The sequence below is a fragment of the Coturnix japonica genome, chromosome 2, assembly GCF_054131305.1.
Source record: "Coturnix japonica strain WE chromosome 2, WE-NBRP24, whole genome shotgun sequence".
Taxonomy (NCBI): Eukaryota; Metazoa; Chordata; class Aves; order Galliformes; family Phasianidae; genus Coturnix; species Coturnix japonica.
The window spans coordinates 50,510,068-50,529,702 of record NC_140664.1 but is presented as its reverse complement, the minus strand read 5'-3'; the positions used below and the strand labels follow the sequence as shown (position 1 = coordinate 50,529,702).

General features: G+C 36.4%; 1 protein-coding gene across 4 annotated transcripts in view; it reads right to left on the bottom strand.

Annotated features, from left to right (window-relative positions):
* Positions 1-19,635, bottom strand: part of DOK6 (docking protein 6) — a 245,358-nt gene that overhangs the window by 154,267 nt on the left and 71,456 nt on the right. The window contains exon 1 of one of the 4 annotated variants that reach the window (XM_085537558.1): positions 974-17,855. The exons of the other annotated variants lie outside the window; for them this stretch is intronic. The gene's annotated coding sequence lies outside the window, so the exon portion shown is untranslated. Of the gene's footprint in view, positions 1-973; positions 17,856-19,635 lie in introns of those variants that run through there. 4 annotated transcript variants of the gene reach the window in all.

The window sequence follows — 19,635 nt, the reverse complement described above, 5'->3', positions numbered from 1 at the left end:
GATATTCTCAGCACTAGTAATTCCAGTCCATCAATTTATGGATATTGATTGTGAATCCCTTATAGACTTTCTAGTTCAGACTCTTCTGTGCACGGCAAATTTGACAATTTCTGGAGATGCAAGTAAATCCATGAACTCTGAACATGAAAGAATTATAAGGCTGTCATGAGGGAAAGTGCTTACAGGCATAACCATACACGTTTCTGGTTTACACATTCATTTCAATGCATTCTATTACTACAAGAGCATCAATCCCACTGACATACATTTATTGTTACTTTCAATGTAGCACAGCAATCAGTTGTTACTGTAATCTTGTACACATAGAAAACACACAGTAGAATCAAGTACCAATGTATCCATTGCTGGGCACAAGAAAACCTAGCTGACTTAGTTCAGTGACACTCTCTTTAAGGAAAAGTTATGTAGATTACTAAGGTTTGGAAACACATAGAGGGGAAAATAAATAAATAATCCAAAAAGCACAAAATGAAGGTATTGCTCTCATGTCAATGGACTTTACACAAGACTTTGCTAGTCTAGTGGTATTTCCACAGGTAGAAGTTTAAAATCAGTCAAATAAGAACATTCACAGTTCAAAGGGAAGCTGGTTAAGAGTAACCTTCTAAACTACATTACACAATTAAGGGATTAGATATTGATCTGGATTATACCTATGACAATAGTTTACATTGCATTATTTTTTACTAACTGTACAGTTCTACAAACAGTGTCATAGTGCATTCCATATTATTTCACTGATATTTTTAAAATAACACACAAAAAACACCAGCTAATAGTTGTGTTGTGGCTTAACTCAGGAGCTCAAAGCCCCTCTCACACACCCAAAAAGGATGAAGGAGAGAAACAGAAACAAAATGAGGTTCGTATACTGAGAGAAAAGCTATTGGTTGAGTCAGAAAATTAAAAAAAAACAAAACATGATGATAAATATATACCTATACACACATACCCACGATTCAATTACTTGCTACGTATTCACCAACATTCAGCTAACAAATGTCCCCTAGCAACACAATATCTTGCTTCTCATCAATCAATACCCAGCCAAGCCCTGAGCAACAGCCACCTCCTAGCCAGCCTCTCACAGCTTTATGGACTTCCGTAAGGTGTCACCTGGTATGGAACAATCCCCAGGCCTCATTCAGAACACCCGTTCTTGCCCCACCCAGCCCTGTGCCATCATAGTTGCGGCACTTCCCTGCTGAGTGGTCTGGCCTCATTCTGAGTATGTTCCCATTACTCAGCAACAACCAAATAGTGGCATGCTGTTGACTTTCTAGCTGAAACCAGGACACATCCATATATGAAGAAGAGCTTTATTTCTTCTGAAGTTTTACGGAATGTAAAACTTCTGAAGTTTTACGGAATGTTCAAAACAAGAAGTGCAGTATTATTCAAACATATCTCCCACTGAGGAGAGAAGAAAGAAGATATCAGTGAAATACAGGCAGGGAGAGTTAAACTGAGAAGCTTTCCCTAATAGCATAACGCTCTCTAAACTGAATATAAACAGCAAATATCATGTCATTAAGATAATTAAGCTTAATTAACCACAGTCTAATAATACTGACACTATGCTGTTGTCATTATCTCAGATAAGTATAATCAGTCAAAACAAGTGTTTTCAAAATCTACCCACTGGACTACAGCATCAGTACATTTAAATACAAATAAGACTTTTGGAAAACAAAATAGCACATAATGAAATCCTCTGCAAGCACATCTGACTCAAACAACATAAGTTTCTGTTTTTTTCTGCTAAGGTTGTGATGTGGCAACTGTACTTCCTATTACAGATATTACTGTGCCTAACCTGGGGGAAAGCAAAGACAATATCATATTTCTGGGTGGAGGGTGGGGGGGAAGGAAAAAAACAAAAGGCATTACGCTGTGGGACATCATAAACCATCTTTATTAGATAGTGTTTTCTTCAAATAACATCTTGGCAGTGCTGCAACTTATTTTACCAAAGGTAGAGCACTGCTCCCACAGTTACCTCCTGATTAACCTATATCATCTTTTCACAATGTTATGGTGTGAGAATCTCCACATTTAGAGGAGATGCAGAAGATTCAATTCTTTTTGACCTCAATAGAAGCAAAAGTGCCAACTGTCCTATGGGGGGATATTTATTCATTTAATATAACTGTTTCTTTTAATAATACTCCTAGCTCTTCTGGGATCCATTTCCTTTTCAGGTTATGTGTATTTTCAGTTCATCTCTCTTCCTCTGAGGAAAGTATTTCTTAAGAAGTTCCTCATCAAGGTAAAAACCACTGCCTTCATTTCAAATCTTCTATTGATTTCTATTATCTACCCTTAATAGTTTACAGTCCTTACAGACTTCTCTTTAGAACAGCAAATCAACCTGCAGACCTCATGATCAGTGACAGCAGATTTTAGCACAGCCACAGAATCCATATCTTTCAGATGACCCTATTTCTGGACAGTTGGAGATAAAGTAACAGAAGTTTCATGTCACTTGACTTGGTTTCTTTCTGTTGTTTGTTTGTTTTATATTTATATCACAGTTATATTTTATTTTAATGTAAAGTATCATCTATATTTGGTACTTTGGAAGTATGCCTAGTAAGTGGAAAATTAGAAAAGCTAAGTGAAAAACCCAGATTTCTCCTTGGGAGGATGGCAATATCTTCCAGATACAGTCATCCAATGCAGACTTCAAGCAACTCATTCAATGACAAATGAGCAGGGGTTCCTGAATGGCATCTTCAGTCTTTTGTTCATTGAGTATCAGCCAATGCGGAACAGGATTTGAAGCTTTGCTAGATGAACTGCCAGAATTCAAGGAGGCTTTGACCCCCTGCTTTTTAGAGGGGTCTTCACAATATTTACTAAAGAGGGCCAAATGCCAGATGTATTTAATGATGCTTCTCTTTAGACCTATTCCAGAGATAGCACTGTGATGAAGAATGCAAAAGCACTGGCACAGACACGGGCTGTAAAAGAGTAAGAGGATGGAACTCAAGTTTTACCAATAGTCTGTTGCTGCTTCAATTTATTGACAGCTGTTTCTTTTCAGACCACTAGGAAGAGGAGAGCTCTGAAGAAAGACACAGCTCGCTGAGCACTCCTGATACATTATGGTGCATCCTTACATTTCGATATTGCTTATATATATATATAATATATATATATATATATATATAATATACATACATACATTTATATACATACAATGACTTCCTAAATCTGGTAAAAAACTTCCACAGTGCCACTGGATTTCAGCAACACTTTATCTGACAAAAATAGACAGCTTGTAACTCACTGTTTGAAAATACATTAGCATATGAATTTACCTATAAATATGAATACATAGGTGCATATGTGAGCGTGAAGCAAACAAACATTTGCCTTTTATACAGCAACTCATCGTTATACAGAAACCTACTCAATTATTCATGAACTGCGAAATACTCTTTTATCCCTGGCCTAGTTTACGGTGCCACTGGCTTTAATCAGAACTTCTGAAAGACTTCTGAAGCCCTCAAATAATTGTGTAGCCATTGTGAAATAACCCAGCATCAGCCTTATAACAACTTGCAGTTTTGTCTCCACCATATTTAGCATTTCCTGTGAGATTTAAATATCTATTTCTCAGACACGCTTAGTTGAAGAAATGAAAGTTATTTGATCACCTAATCAGTTTTACAGCATTCCAGGATGAGCACTCACTGTTCAATGTAACAATTAATTAATTGTTAATTAGTAGTTCTGTAGGAAAAACAAGGAACACAAAGACTAATTATACGTAATATTTCTTATTTTTCTGGATAAGTTCAGAAAGGCAGCACTAAACACATGCTATTTTGGGGTTTTCTTTTATTAAATTGCCTGTTAAAGGGATCTAAACTTGTTCAGTACAAATCTGAAGATGACTCTAATGAAATTACCACCTGAGTCCAAGGCACAGAAGTCCATTCAAACAACAGCCCTCTCTCTCTCTCTCTCTCTGTTTTGCAAGATCACAGCTGGGCAAAGCACAAAAAAGTTAACATATTATTCTCAACCCGACTATTTGTGCACTTCCACATCAGTCATCAATGGCAGTAGCTCAGCACACCTCTGGCTAGGTGAGAGCTGGTTCAGCTGCTCCTGGCCAAGGCACATGGGAGAGCTTTTCATGGTACTGCAGACTTGCAGGGGAGAGCAGTCTCTGTGTATTCCTGTCCTGAATCAAAAGAAGAAACAACCTGATCACTTCAGAATGGTTTCTCAAATATTACAAGTTTGTCAACGGTTTATGGGCTGGTTCAACCTGGTTCCGTGACTAGCAAGGTGGAGGGATTTGTGAATCTGTGCCTCCAGAAAGTGGAAACAGGAGGCTCCAAAATAATTAAAAACAGCAGCAATGATCTGAGGAGAAACAAACAAATTTACTAAATATGGTATCAGAATACAAGTTAACACACTGTAATACAATATAATTAGAACTGAAGCTAATAAATCAAATATAATGAGAGAAAATGTCCAAAAGGCAGAAAGACCTCACCATAATGCTGTGGTGAGATTCAGAGTCAGGTCGAGTAGCTGGGATAAGAGAGAGACAAAAAAGGGAAGGTCTCATGACCTTGCCAGGGGTTGTATCCCCTCTCTGTAGTTCTTCTTCTCTTCTGGACAGGTACCCGGAACTGGAGCATTAAGTCCCGACACACCTGACACTTAAAAAAAAAAAAAAAAAAAAAAAAAAAAAAATTAAAAATAAACAAAAATCACTTTTTTCTTTGGTGTTGCTTACTGTTTGTTTTCAATAACTGCACACGCACATAATAAGAAAGCTACAGCTGTATGGGCCTTTTCTTTTTTTTTTTTCCCTTCCAGATCATTTCAGATTTTTCTGAAATTTCCATTCCTCTATCTAAAAGTATCTCCCAGTAAGACAGCTGCATTGTAATACTGTCTTGCATTTACATCTTGTTGTTTACAGAAAAAGCTACCTCATTTCTCCTCCCTTATTTTCTACATACAGAGCTGTCTTATTAGATGACACATCTGCAGTATAAGCACTAAAAACACTAAACTATGAAAAGCTCAAAGTTACCTCACTAATTTTCTCCATTAAAAACGGGTATCAATCTAATGGGACATGTGAGAGAAATACAGTAAGTCTGAGACTAAAAAAACTGACTCATAAATTTAAAAATATAGCATTCATAGTAAGGAAAAAACTGCTGCCACAATACAGTCACATTTAACCACTGTTTTGACAGTTACCTTTTTTTTTTTTTTTTCCTCTTATTTTTCTGTGCATACTTTGGCAAAGGGAGAAGAAATCAGAGGTGACACCTTACTGCTTCAGTGGAATACACATCATGCATTTAAATCAAATTTGAGAGAAATTCAATAACTTATTACATGTGAAAGGGCCCAACAGGAAAATGAGAACACAAAACCATTCACACCTCAGCTGAAGAACAAGTAACCAGATTTGAGCAACTGCTGAATAAAATCAACAGGAAAGCAAAAGAATAAAATGAAACCAAAAGTCTTCACAGGAGTCCATCTGCCAGAGTTACAATTTTGCATTAAAAAGACAAAGAAATACTATTGTAACAACCTATGCCATCTCTACTTTCACTTTGGTTTCTGGGTCCCTGTGAAGGTGATATAATGCAGTGTTTCTCCTGTCTTGAACAGCACTGATTTCATTGTGTAAGTATCTGAAACACAGTCATCACTGCACTGAGAAGGTGCACTTTGGGTGGCAAACTTGGGATGACAAAGATAGTGAGAGGGAATACCCAGTACAGCACTGAGCTCCCAAATAGATGTAGGAGTCAAGGGCAGCTCCTGACCCATAAACCCCACCACTGGGAACTTCCTCATGTCCCTGTGGATAAGCAGGGATTCCCCAAGACCATCCACCATCTGCTTCCCAAGCAGGAGGCAAGGCAAAAATAACTCATAGGCCTGATAAAAAGCATGGTGTATTTTGCTTTTTGTAAGCAGCATGGGTCATGGGGCTGCCCACTCCTTACCATAACATACAGCAAGCCCTGGGAAGAGTTCACTTTTGTCACAGTTTCTAACTTTCCACTCTCTCTTGCCTGTTCTTCAAACATGACCGAAGTATCTCTCACAAAACTATAGTAATGGAAGAAAAACTGTTTAAACTGTAAAGAGTAGATTTAAAAACAGCACAACTATGTCTTAAAAGGATCACTACTAATACTTCAAATAAATAATGCTGCCTGAACACACGTTACCAAAGGCTACCAAATAAGGAAAGATTTCATGTTTGATAATCTGCACTTGAGCTTCATTTTATTATACTAGTTAGGAAGCAAGGTTAACCTTTATCTTAGAGACCTTTTTTTATGACCTTCTACAAAGTTATAAAATACAGGCCATTTTAGTGTCACAGACTGCATCCTAAAAATGCAATTGCATATTTTTATTATTCTTATTTTCCAGATTGCAAACGTGCTGGCACATAAAGTTGGGAATAAAAGAAGTTACAAAGCTCTGCCAGAAATGTTTTTTGTGTTGTTTGTTATTTTTTTTTCTCAGATTAGATCAATCCTTGTGAGCTTGACGGCAGTCAGTAAGAACTACCGCAGTTAGAGAGAGATAATTATGGACAATTCACCCAGTTACAGTATAAATATGTCATATTTCTGCTGCAATAACATGCCATTACAGAGTCATGTACACGTTTATAATATTTAGTAATTGATGGTGTTATAGTCACAGGATATATATGTAATCTACAAGAAGATTTATTTTATTATTAGAGTTCTGTGAATTCAAAGCACACCACAGTAATTTTCCTAATATGCATACAGTAACTAAAGAACGAGTATATAAAGAGTTTAACTGTGAGAGCTGAGGTCTTCCTTTTTTTCTTTCTTTCTTTTTTTTCTTTTTTTTCTCTTTGTGTTTTAAAAGAAGAAGGGAATATCTACCTGATAAGAATTGTATGCTGTATTCTTCTGAAAGGTGGTACACAATTTTTTCAACCCTTTGGCACTTAATAACTGTGCCAAACTGTGTTTAACTCAGCATTGTAATTTTGCTTCTAAGTGCAGTCTGGGCAGTTCAAGGTCAGAAGGACAGCTTACGCAAAGTTGCTCAAACCTGCTCTCAGATTTCATAGCAGGATGCACAACAGCAGAATTTATTGCTATTTGAATCAATGTTATGATTATTTTAATAAAATGAGTTCCGGTAGTCGTTTTTCATCTGTCCGCATTTTTTACTCAGTTTTGGCAAAAATAACTTCAGTGACATTTTGGGGGAAAAACTAATACAGCTCCCTCTGTGTCTGGCCTCATAGGATAGATGAAAACAAAACAAATCAAAAACTGATCACAATAGTTTTAGTAGGCATCCAGCAGGAAAATCCTGGAACTTGAAATATTATCATGACCAAGAATTCCCAGGAATCTCTTTTACCTTAAACTGAACATGTAGCAATTACCTATCAACAATTATATAGCCAGAATTTATACACATATGACCTTCCACAGGTTATTTTCTAAGAAATACTTAGCATGTTACTTTTTGATCATATTCTAGTATGTAATTTGAGTAATTTCCCAAACTGAACCAAACATAAAAACAGGTTTATTTCACTCACCTGAATTTGGAGTTTGTCTGGCGGAAATATCAGGTTTCCTACTACTTAATTTCAATTAGATACTAATACATATAATCCATTTGAATATGAAAATAAATTCTCTCATCAGTTTTTAATTTTAAAGCCAGGCATCATCAAACCGAAATATCACTGCAATGAAGATTTTCAATTTTTGACCCTCCATCTGTGAGGTTATTAAAGCGGAAATTTACACATATTTAGTAGACACTCATAACTTTGTTCTCCAAAAAAAATAAAGACATTTCCCATATCTGTAGGGAAATCAATGCCAAGAAACTGATAAGCTAAAGTCTTTGTAATATGAAAATTCAGATAGAGTCTGAACTAACACACTTAAATTGAAAGGTGGTATTCATCTACTCAGATCCTGACGTATGTACTTTTTAAAGGGAGGGACTTGTGAAAATAAGTGTTATGAAACCAAAACCACACAACTGAATACCTTAAAATGAAGAAGAGATTCTGAATGACAAAAAAAAAGGTAATCATAAGCCCATTCTCTACTACTGAAAGACAAAAACCTCAAACTATTGTTACAGCTTCAATGCATAGGGTTACAAGCCAAAATTCTGTAGCTTGACATCAGCATCTTCTAGCATTCTCTCATCTCAACCCTGACCTGTCTCTTCTTTTCTCATACAGAAAACTCTCGCAGCAAAGGTAGCACACTTGCCTAGATGCTGTTGTTCTGACTGATAAAACACAAGGAAATAGTACCTAGGTCACCCTAAAAGTAATGACTCTGGTTTGTTTCCATGGAAACTACAACAGACAGAAAGAGCACAATAACACTATTTGATAGAGCACATTCTCAGCCACAAAACACTGTTTTTCAACTTAGTCACCACCATTAGCTATGTGCTTTTGCCAGCAGTGACCAAGAATCTTCATGACACGCTCCTCAAAATCTCCACCTGCAGGGGTGACCCATTGTTGCTGTCCTCACTGCTGCAGCACACCATCCAGCTATCACTGTGCTCACATCCGCAGTTTGTACTCCATGAACATTCAGCAAGCATTGGCAAATCCCAATGGGGGAAATTTTTTCCACGCAGAGGAACTACATGATACACCTTTGCTTCATATACATTTTTGTGTCAGGCATTGTTTTGTCAGACTGTCTCTCTGCTGCCATGTGTTGTAGGCAACAAATTGTAATGCAGAATTGGTGGAAATATTCAGTCTCTACTGCCGTATCACCAGAGCCTTTCTGGATGTTGTTGGCTAACATAACAGAATAGAAGATGTTACTTTCAGAGCACCCCTGTATGCTTCACATGGACTATAACAAAGTTGAGCCCAGTACCAAACGTAAAGCACCTTCCACAAAAAAAAAAAAAAAAAAAAAAAAAAAAAAAAAAAAGTGAGTTGGATCAAAATGCCACTATAAATTTATGTAGGTACGCAATTTCTAACAGCAATTAATCCTCAAGGTAAGAAAGAAAACACAGTCTTTTATTCTTGGATGTATTTTGTAGCTCCACCATGTATATACTAAATCGTGGAAAGCAAAAAGACTGATACCAGTGAAAGATAACTGTGATCTATAGGTGCTGTTAGTAAGTGTTTGGTCACTGTTCCAATCATGTATGTAATGTACGCAACATATTTATATACGGCAAGACTCCAATATGGAAATGAGACAAAAAGCCCTTCAAACATCCTGATATATTGTACTATAGAAGAGCACATAAATTCTAAAAATCGCACTTGTCCATGACGTATGATTCAATAAACCTCTAAACTAACAGGTTATATGAATCAATCATATGTTGTTTTCCTACAAATCAAATTTTTCATCTTTTTTTTTTCTTTTTTTTCTTTTTTTCTTTTTTTCTTTTTTTTCTTTTTTTTTTTTCAGTGCTTTGACTCACCTTTCAATGTTATGACATGAGCTAGATTTTAGGGAGAAATTCATTTTGTATAGAAGAGAGCGTTCTGCAAAATGAAGCCTGTTGTAGGATTAAATCAGGTCCCTGAAAATAGCAATGATCAAGGGGATGTCTAATAACAAAACAGTTTTCTCAGCATTTGATTACCTACACAACTATATCTTTCAGGTTTAATACTTCTCCTGCCAAAGAATCACAGATTTAACAGACGCTAGTGTGACCTCAATGAACTTCCTTATATCTTTTAATCTAATTGATGATAAACTAACAGTTCACAGTAAATGGAAACAGTTAGAAGCTAAGAATTTGTAATAATCCTCTGCAGAAGCAATCAAAAGGATTCTCAGAAGGGGTCTGTCACTGAATACTGTGGTGACATTTTTGGCAGTATAAACAGAGCTACCTTGACTCTGTAAAGCTGAAAGAAAAACACTTCTTCTAATTAAAATTAAGAAGATGTATAAGTCAGTGCAGCTTCTGTTGCAAAGGCAAAATTTTAACCAGTAAAGACATCATTTACTCAAAGAAACTTAGCAAGAGCTTCCCCAAGAGCTCAAACACAGCTGGTGTTGCTGCATCCCCACCCAACCTGTCCTTTGGGGAAACATGCTGGTACAGGAGAGTGGGAATCATTTTATTGCAACTTCAGGGGAATTATGCAGAGGAAAACCAGATGGTCTCCAAATCCAGGGTTCATAAATCCAAAAGATCGCTCTGAATTCCCTCCACTTTAGCTGTGACAGGTCTCAAGATGACTGACTCCAAAATTTATCTGTGTAGCCATGGCAGTGTCAGAAAATTTCTTTGTTAAAGGTAAGATATTAACTGAGACAATTACATTATCCTAAGGAAAAAAAGAAAAACACACAAAACAAAACATGACAACAAACCACAAAAGCCTGTCACCGCTTCCTTTGATTATTACCAGTTTTCTAGACCTTGTAGGAGAACACTGTCCTTTTACAATCATTCCTCCTGGGCAGAAGTAAACGATTAGTCTGCTAAGCTGATGCTACATATTTTAATACTCTAATCAGCTGCATTTGAGCATAAAACATCTTGATTTTTCCATGCTCTGGGGGATCACCTGGGGCAAGAGTGGATTGTAGCTGAGAAAAAAATCTGCAATATTTCTAGCCAAATTAAACAGATAACCTTTGATATGCTGCTACATAGTGCACAAACACCTAGCACTCTGGTTCAGTATTAGCTAAGACCCATTCCTTTTCTCACTTGCAGTATCAAAAGTGTAACAGTAGAAAACTGTTATGTCCTATGACTGCTGCAATGGTCTCATCCAGAAGATGTGAAATTGTAATTTCTAACATCCCTAACATAAAAGAGAGGGAAACAGAGAGGCAAAAGATTCTTATATGCACATTTGTATTACCTATACCAAGATTTGTATTTGCAGTACTAATTGGCTAATCCCCACATTTCAGCTGTGTAGTTTAGTGAGAGCATAAGACTTGAAAAGTAAGAGTCACGTCACAGATACATCTACTATATGACAGCAATCATTAACTCATGATAGGCAGTTCTTCTCTATGCATTACAAGAAATCCTTTCCTTCTTCAAGGTCAGAGTTTATGTACATTATACCAGTTGACTAGCTCACCACATGTGCTCCTGCATATCAAGAGTCCGCGGATCTCTGAATTTAAAATCAAAATCAAAAAAGCACTGGGCATTTCACAATAATGCTTAAGTTCTTTCATGGGTGATCAGTGGCTACTACACAAGCCCTAAGCTTTGGAGAGATGGCTTTTGTTGGGAATTAATTCATAAGCCATATCTGATTTAATTTAATTCTTGAAGCTAGCACCTACACAAATTACTGTCTTTGACCCCAAATTACCTGTTTAAGTATGTCTACTGCTGTCCTTAGTTCTTTTAACATAGATTATGATGAATCTATCACCAGGAAGAAATATTCATGTGCAGAAGCAGTAGCTCTATACATCACTCACCAGCAAACTGGCAGCATCAGTTCACATACAGACAGCCTCTCTGACATTCGATAGCTGTGGATCCTGAACCATCTTACCTTATGATGACAGAACATACAGTTCTACCTCTTTTTAGAAGGATCTTACTCAGTTCTTGTTAGAAAGCATACAGTATGTAATTTCTCCTTCATCTCCTCTACCTTCCAAATTAATAAGCCACAGCTTTCTAGCTTTCCATTGTTTTCATAGAATCTATGATTCTATGAATCACAGAATGGCCTGGGTTGAAAGGGACCACAATGATAATCTAGCTTCATCCCCCATGCTATGTGCAGGGTCACCAGCCACCAGACCAGGCTGCCCAGAGCCAAATCCAGCTAACCACACTGATCTTATTTATACTCAACTTCTCCAGTTGTCCTATGCAGATCTTGTTATTCAATTATTTGCATCTCAGAACAGAGTGAAAGCAGGATTCTCACCAGCAGCAGACAGAAATGGGAAGAGACAAGTGGTGTATTTAACAAGAATAAGTTTAGCTTCAAAATACTATCACTAAGATGGGTGGTCAAAATTACTATGAATAGGCTTACATTAATATTTTCCCAGTTTCTTTTCAGAATTTTCTTTTATGCTCACTGCTAACCAAAAGAAAACAAAACAAAAAATCACTCAAAACACAGTTTAAAAATGAAAAGAAAAAAAAAAAAACACTTACAATTTATACTTACAAAAAAACAACGCTAGAGTCCATATTATGGAAAAACTCTTTCTAGTAGTACAGGAGCATTAATCATAACCTCCCTTGCAAGAACCACCACAGATGTCTTGGCAGAATTTGCACATAGTCCATACATTCCCAGCATGTCTTTCAGTGTTATTCACCATCCAAACATTGTGAAAAAGTCACAACTTTCTTCTCTTAATCTTCAATTTGAGAAGTCTTCAAACAACCTCAAATTACAACTGAAGGGATATAAAAACCTTGAAACCAGAAAAAGAACTTTGCTTTGGATAATTCAAATGCTTTTTATTTGTTTGGATAATCATTACTTTCTGGCCAGCCAGAACATCAATAACTTTGGATTAGGCTGTGTTCTGGGTTTAGTCTTGGAGTCTCAGTGCTTATTTAAAGTTGGATTATTTTGAAGGCAAACTTAAAAGTTCTTCTCCTCTTCAATCCCTTGCTATTTCTACAAATTCAAAAGAGACATTTAATTTATTGTAGAAAATAATAAACCTTTGATATTTTTTTAGGAAAAGCAAGGCATGACCAAAAAAGCCTATAAATCCCCCAGTGACCCACAAATGAATCCAGTAACACAATTCCTTTAAGGTCATGCAGAGCTATATCAATGTACTTGTCACTGTTCTTTGCAACAATGCACTACCTCCTCAGAGATAAGACACTTAAGTGGGTGTTTGCACTAAAAATACACCCACAATGGCTAAGCGTGTGTATACAGCTTTACTCAATCACTTTACTGTGAAGAATGTATACCATCAGAATGACTGCAGAGATGGAAAAATTTAACTGATTTATATGCACCATATCTGGAAAGTTTATTAGCACAGATGACATAAACAAAGTTTATCATCTTTAAAAAAATAAAATAAAACAAACAAACAAACAAACAAAAATCACCCAAAACCAAGTCACAAGCTTTGCTGACTGGAAGAAGCATTCTAACACAGCACTGTTTCAGATGTTGCCAATGGAGATTAAAATTTCATAAAACTGTCAAAGAGATGGTGTGTGTTGTGTAAGAGAGTGCTTAAATTAAGAAATCTATTTTCGTAGTCCTTCCGTTACTGCTGAAGAGAACTCTTTCAAACTGTGAGCAGCAAAAGTTTGATATGATGGCTGAGATTATTTTAAAATTGTACAACAGTCAATAGTCCCATTTCGGGCTGATAAACTAGATAACCTCCATGGTCATATGAATGTGTGAATTAATGACTAAATGCAACCTTAAATACTTACATTTTCTTTCAGAGCATTTAGTATATTTCTCTCTGGAGAGGGTTGGAGAGAGATTTCTCTGCCAGCACTGGCTTTTTATTCTCCTCAGATTGCCTTTTATTGTCTTTAAAACTGGACTTAAATGAGGATGGAAACACGGCTGTCAAGCAAAAGCAAACAGCTGGAAGGTATAAGGCCAGTTTTCTATTAAGTCCTACTTTTGAAAACACAGAAAACATTAATACATTTTGCTTTTCCCAAGTCAATCTCATTCACTCTTTCCATTCCTCCTCTTCCATTCTTCTTACTGCTGCTTCTCAGATAAAGTCCCTGGGGACTGGAAAAAGGGAAACAGGGAAACATCACTCCCATATACAAGAAAAGGAGGGAGGAAGGAAACTACAGGACAGTAAGCCTCACTTCTGTGCCTTGGAAAATCGTGGAACAGATCCTCCTGGAAGACATGCTAAAGCACATGAGGGATGAGCAGGTGATCCAAGTCAGCCAGCAAGGCTTCAGTGAGAAAAGGTCATGCCTGACCAATCTAGTGGCATTCTATAATGGAGTGATGTTTAACAATGCCTGTGACCCACTGTGTAGCTGCAGTATGACTACAATGTCTATCAACATAGTTCAGTCGTTTTTAAAGAAAAAAGAAAAATTGTTTGTGTAGACTTAGGATTTTTTTTTATTTCTTTTTTCTTTCTTTCTCTCTCTCTCTCTCTTTTTTTTTTTTTTTTTTTTTAAATCTGTCACTTTATGCCTCTGAAGTGCATTCCTCTGACCTCATCTTTACAGTCATAGCCCAGTTCAAAACATGCATGAGGATGTAAGGATCTGAACAGAAGATGAACAGTAATTAGAGTTTAAGCTCTGGAATGACAGTTTCCATTACTTGGAAAATAAGAAGGGAAAGAAATAAGTCCATGTGTGGGATGAGAGTTTTACCCACTATTACAAAAATGTGTGCTGTTACTTACCACTACACTCTACCATAAGCTTTCAAAGCTTTGAGCACATCATATAAATACTTGTACAAAACACCTCTGGGATAGTTCAGATTTATTTATTTTTTTACTCTCAGTTGAGGCAAATTTGTATCCTGCACATATTAAATATGACATTTGTATTAAATTTTATACAAGAAATAGTACATAGGTACAATATGATTTTTAAAGTTATTTATTTCTGTAATGCCGCTATTCTCCTCTTTTCTGTGTTTTGCTTTATGAGGAGCACTGCACAAATCAGTGTTTACAGGTCTGTTATTGTAAAAGTGATTTTGATTATAACATCCATCATGAATGTAGAAAGAAGTCACAGGTATAGATCAATTGCGTTCTGTAGTTCTCAGCAAAGCACTTAGCACAAATTAGAAACTAAAAGTCAATTGATTATAAAATGTAACTTCCTTGCATTTCTAATATTTTTGTTACCAAACCAAGAACAGTAAGATACACAACAGAAACCGGCACATCCTACATGTCACCTGCAATTAATGAATTGCAGTTAACCTGCAACAGCTAAATGAATAAGGCAAAAACTTTTTTGTGGAGACACCTAGGATGAAAAATGAAATTTCAAGTAATTCATTTTTCATGTGAACAACTACAAGTGCTGCTGTAGGCAAGCATAGCAAGTTGCTTCAAGCTATTGACAGGTTGTCAGACAAACAAGAAGTGACAAAAATTATAAAAAAACACATCACTTTCAACTTCTAGTAGTATACTCCTTCACTAAAATATGACAATGGTAAATAACATAAATAAAGAGATTGGCTAGCCTTCTTTTTATCTTACTTTATTTTCATTTTCCTGTTCACATGTAAGTATCTCTTCTACCTGCAGGGAAGCATATTTTCAAGGCTAACACAAGACAGACAGAGAAATCTGACTGCTGAAAATTAAAATGGACCAAGCACTAGGTTTTTTTTTTTTGTGTGTGTGTGCATGTGTTTTTATCTTGTCTTACTAAATAATTAGTTTTCAGAGACATTAAAATAATTAGAATCAGCTTTCAAAAGAAGACATAGGGATGGTCAGAGCTGAAGGCCAGGATGGCTGTCCGCAATATTGAGCTACCCTAGGAATGACCAATTCATGATCATTACCATTCAGAACAACACAGAAGAGATTTATGACTCAGATCCATGTTTTATATTAGAAGTATCTCCTGTGGCTTCAGTCCTTTGGATAGCCCCTAAAAATCACTCATTCCAAACCTGAAAGTTCTTATTCACATCCATGGAGAGACATTTCCTGCACTGCAGCAACACAAGAATAGTAACAGTCTCAGAAATGGGCACTACTCTTCCCTTCTTGTATTGTTCTACAATATTGTCTCTCCCTCCCCTCTCCACAATTATCTTTCTTTAATCTTTCTTAATCAAACAAAATAAGTGTCTGTAACTCTTTCCCCCAAAAGCACACGTACAGATATCTCACCAGAAATTTTAAAGCAAACGATTGCTGGTACTTGTTTCATACACTTTTTTGCTTGTGTCTTGGAATAACAGAGAATGAGTTCTGAGAGTTTACTAGGAAATTACACTCTTTCACAGGAAAAGGAAGGAGAACAGGGTATTGATGTAAGCTCTGCCATAATGCGACATCCCTGTTAAGCATCCTAATTCCTAGGTTGAAAGAGTTTTTTCTCAGATCGTTTGAATTGGGCACACTTTGAATCAAAATTCACAGAAGTACTTAAATGATAAACTATACTAAAAAAATACCTCCCCCCCCACCCCCCCTCCGAAAAAAAAAAAAAAGGATATTATTATGAGTATAAATAATCTCAATTAACTTACTATTTTTTTCTTTACTATAGGTACTGTAGTCTAGACATTTCTCCCTCACTTATCACTTTGCGTTGGATCTGGCAATGAAGAATAAATGCTGAACTAGTGACATTGCAGACATTTCCATAGCAACACACCAATTTTGCAAGCATCATCATTGCTCTACTGCCAGTGAAAGCTGAAGGAAAAGTAAGGTAGAGGGAGCATTTTTCAAGTATTAAAACAAACGGCTAGTTTCAAGTAGGCAACACTCTATAACTTCAGTTAGAATATTGGTAAAAAAATATTTTAATGCATGTATGTATATATATTTATTTAAATTATTATTAATATGGAAGCTATTTCCAATAGACCTCAAGCAGCGGATGGACAACCATTTTAAAGTAGCCACTGGATTTCACAATTCACTTCATTCCTTACATCATTTGCTTTATAGAATTTATTACCTAAATAAGGGATGTCATTCTCTCAAGTTGTAATTGAGTTGCACTCAACATACCCCAACTAAGAGGCTAAAATACAAAGCATACTAGGTTTTAAACATGAAATTGTTTTAAAATTTCCTTGTGCACTTTGAACACTGATTACTTTCTAAACAACACTAATAGCAATTTGATACTCAGAACTGCATAGGTTTTGTTATCAGTTAACAAACAAAAAAAGCTTTGGAAAAAAGCAAATCCATTACTAATAAGTTTGTAATTGTTGAAGACACCTGTAAAAATAAAAATAAAATTAGCAAATACAACAAGATGTGAACTCAGATGAAATTTAAAAATTGTATGTTTTTCCAAGAGAACCCAGTAGAGTGTATTTCTCAGGAGAAATCTTAATGCTAATAAAAAATTCATTTGAATATTAGCTGTTACGTTTTTTATACAGTCAAGCCAATTAATCACCATGGTACTATCAGAGCATTTAAACTATGTTTTCATAATTTAACTACACAAAAGGAGTCTTGGAACAAAAAGGAAAAAATCAAAAGGAGAAAAAAATTAATAACACATGGAACATATGCCCCGTCTTCAATAGTTTCAGCCTTTCACAAAGATCTTGAGAAAAAAATTAAACCTTATTTTCCTTCTTCCCAATTCACATCATTACAATTCCAGCCTACTCACATGCCAAACCACCTAACAATGTGACTTTTTTTCTCAAGTTCTATGTTTTCAGGGATTCATCTTGATAGCTTCTACAAGGACAAGCTTCTACAGTGGCACTCAGACACAGATAGCTCATCTTAGACAGACATCCCACCACTGGAGAATTTAATACATCTGTGTGATCTCTGTTGTGGGGTTGGAGTCTTCTTTAAATTACTTTCCAATGTAAGCTATTTCTGTCAGTCAAGGGAGGGCTGAAGGATGGATCATCTTCAAGCATTATGTATCCCATAAAACACTGTTTGATGTTTTGTTTCACAATGCCTGGTACCATATAAGAGATGGCAGGCTACATGAAAAGAAAGCTAGTAAGATGAATGTTTTTTGACACAAATTTGCAGTTCATGCTTTACGGGATAGTCAAAAAACCTCAACACCTAAGTGAAGTCAAACTTTAAACTGTTATTAACATACCAGGAATCTGTCTCAAACAGATGTGAGCTGTGGTATGAATATACTTTACTTCCTATTTCTTTATCAGCTGAACCCTAACCCCACCCTCTCACCCCCCAATTTCAGCTCAATGCTATGAACTCATTCAGCACCATCGTTCCTGTTTTCATTGCACACAGTCCCATACCTCAGGTAATTAACTTTCTCAGTTCACCTCCACTCATTACTGTCCATTTCCCACCCAGCCTTTCTAAGAAAGTAATGAGCTGTTTTTTTGCTTGAAGTTCCTTGCGATCAGAAGAATCTCATTCATCCCAGGCTACCAAAGTCACCAAATCACCCTTTATACATGTGCACAGTGCAGTGAAATATCTAAAAAGAGTAAGTATTTACCCAAAAGATAATAACAGTCATACACTCATCATCATACATCTCACTCAACAGTCAGATGTCAAAGGACAAAAGCTTCAAATATTTGGCTGTAATTTCTGAATTATACTTCTGAAACAAAATCACTAAATTCTTCCTATTCTATCTCACCTTTTCAACACAGCATCACTTATCATTTTTACATTTTTTGCTTTTAAATAACTACCTTTCACAGGAAGAGAGTTTTTAAGTATTGTTGAAGCAAAGTAACACAGATTTAAAAACAAGAGTAATAGCTTGTATCCTTCTTGGGTCTCAGTACAGAGGATAGATTCAGCTAACCTCAGTAATGTGCGATTTCTCTTCTTTTGTGTATGAACAAGTTTCAGCAATTTCTACGCCCATGAAAAGACTCAGTGTTCAGAAAATATAACCACCTTCCTTACTGTACTTTGAGAAAAACCTTCCAAACAGCTCAGCCAAAAGCCTTCCAAAAGACTCAACACAGCAGTCCAGAAAATAAGTAAAGCATTTTTCCTGTGATACTATTACAGAGTCCTTTGCTGCTGCCACTTCTCCCATATTATAACAATACAAGTATGCAAACTGGTAGTTAAAGGAGAGATGTTCCAAAAGTAACATCTTCTATTCTGTTATGTTAGCCAACAACATCCAGAAAGGCTTTGGTGATACGGCAGTAGAGACTGAATATTCCCACCAATTCTGCATTACGTTTTGTTGCCTACAACACATGGCAGCAGAGAGACAATCTGACAAAACAATGCCTGACACAAAAATGCATATGAAGCAAAGGTGTATCATGTAGTTCCTCTGTGTGGAAAAAAATTCACCCACTGGGATTTGCCAATGCTTGCTGAATGTTCATGGAGTACAAATTGTGGATGTGAGCACAGTGATAGCTGGATGGTGTGCTGCAGCAGTGAGGACAGCAACAATGGGTCACCCCTGCAGGTGGAGATTTTGAGGAGCGTGTCATGAAGATTCTTGGTCATTGCTGGCAAAAACACATAGCTAATGGTGGTGACTAAGTTGAAAAACAGTGTTTTGTGGCTGAGAATGTGCTCTATCAAATAGTGTTATTGTGCTCTTTCTGTCTGTTGTAGTTTCCATGGAAACAAACCAGAGTCATTACTTTTAGGGTGACCTAGGTACTATTTCCTTGTGTTTTATCAGTCAGAACAACAGCATCTAGGCAAGTGTGCTGCCTTTGCTGCAAGAGGTTTCTGTATGAGAAAAGAGACAGGTCAGGGTTGAGATGAGAGAATGCTAGAAGATGCTGATGTCAAGCTACAGAATTTTGGCCTGTAACCCTATGCATTGAAACTGTAACGGTGGTTTAAGGTTTTGTCTTTCAGTAGTATAGAGTGGACTTTTATGAATGATTTTTTTGTTGCTGTTTGTAATCTCTTCTTCATTTTAAGGTATTCAGTTGTGTAGTTTTGA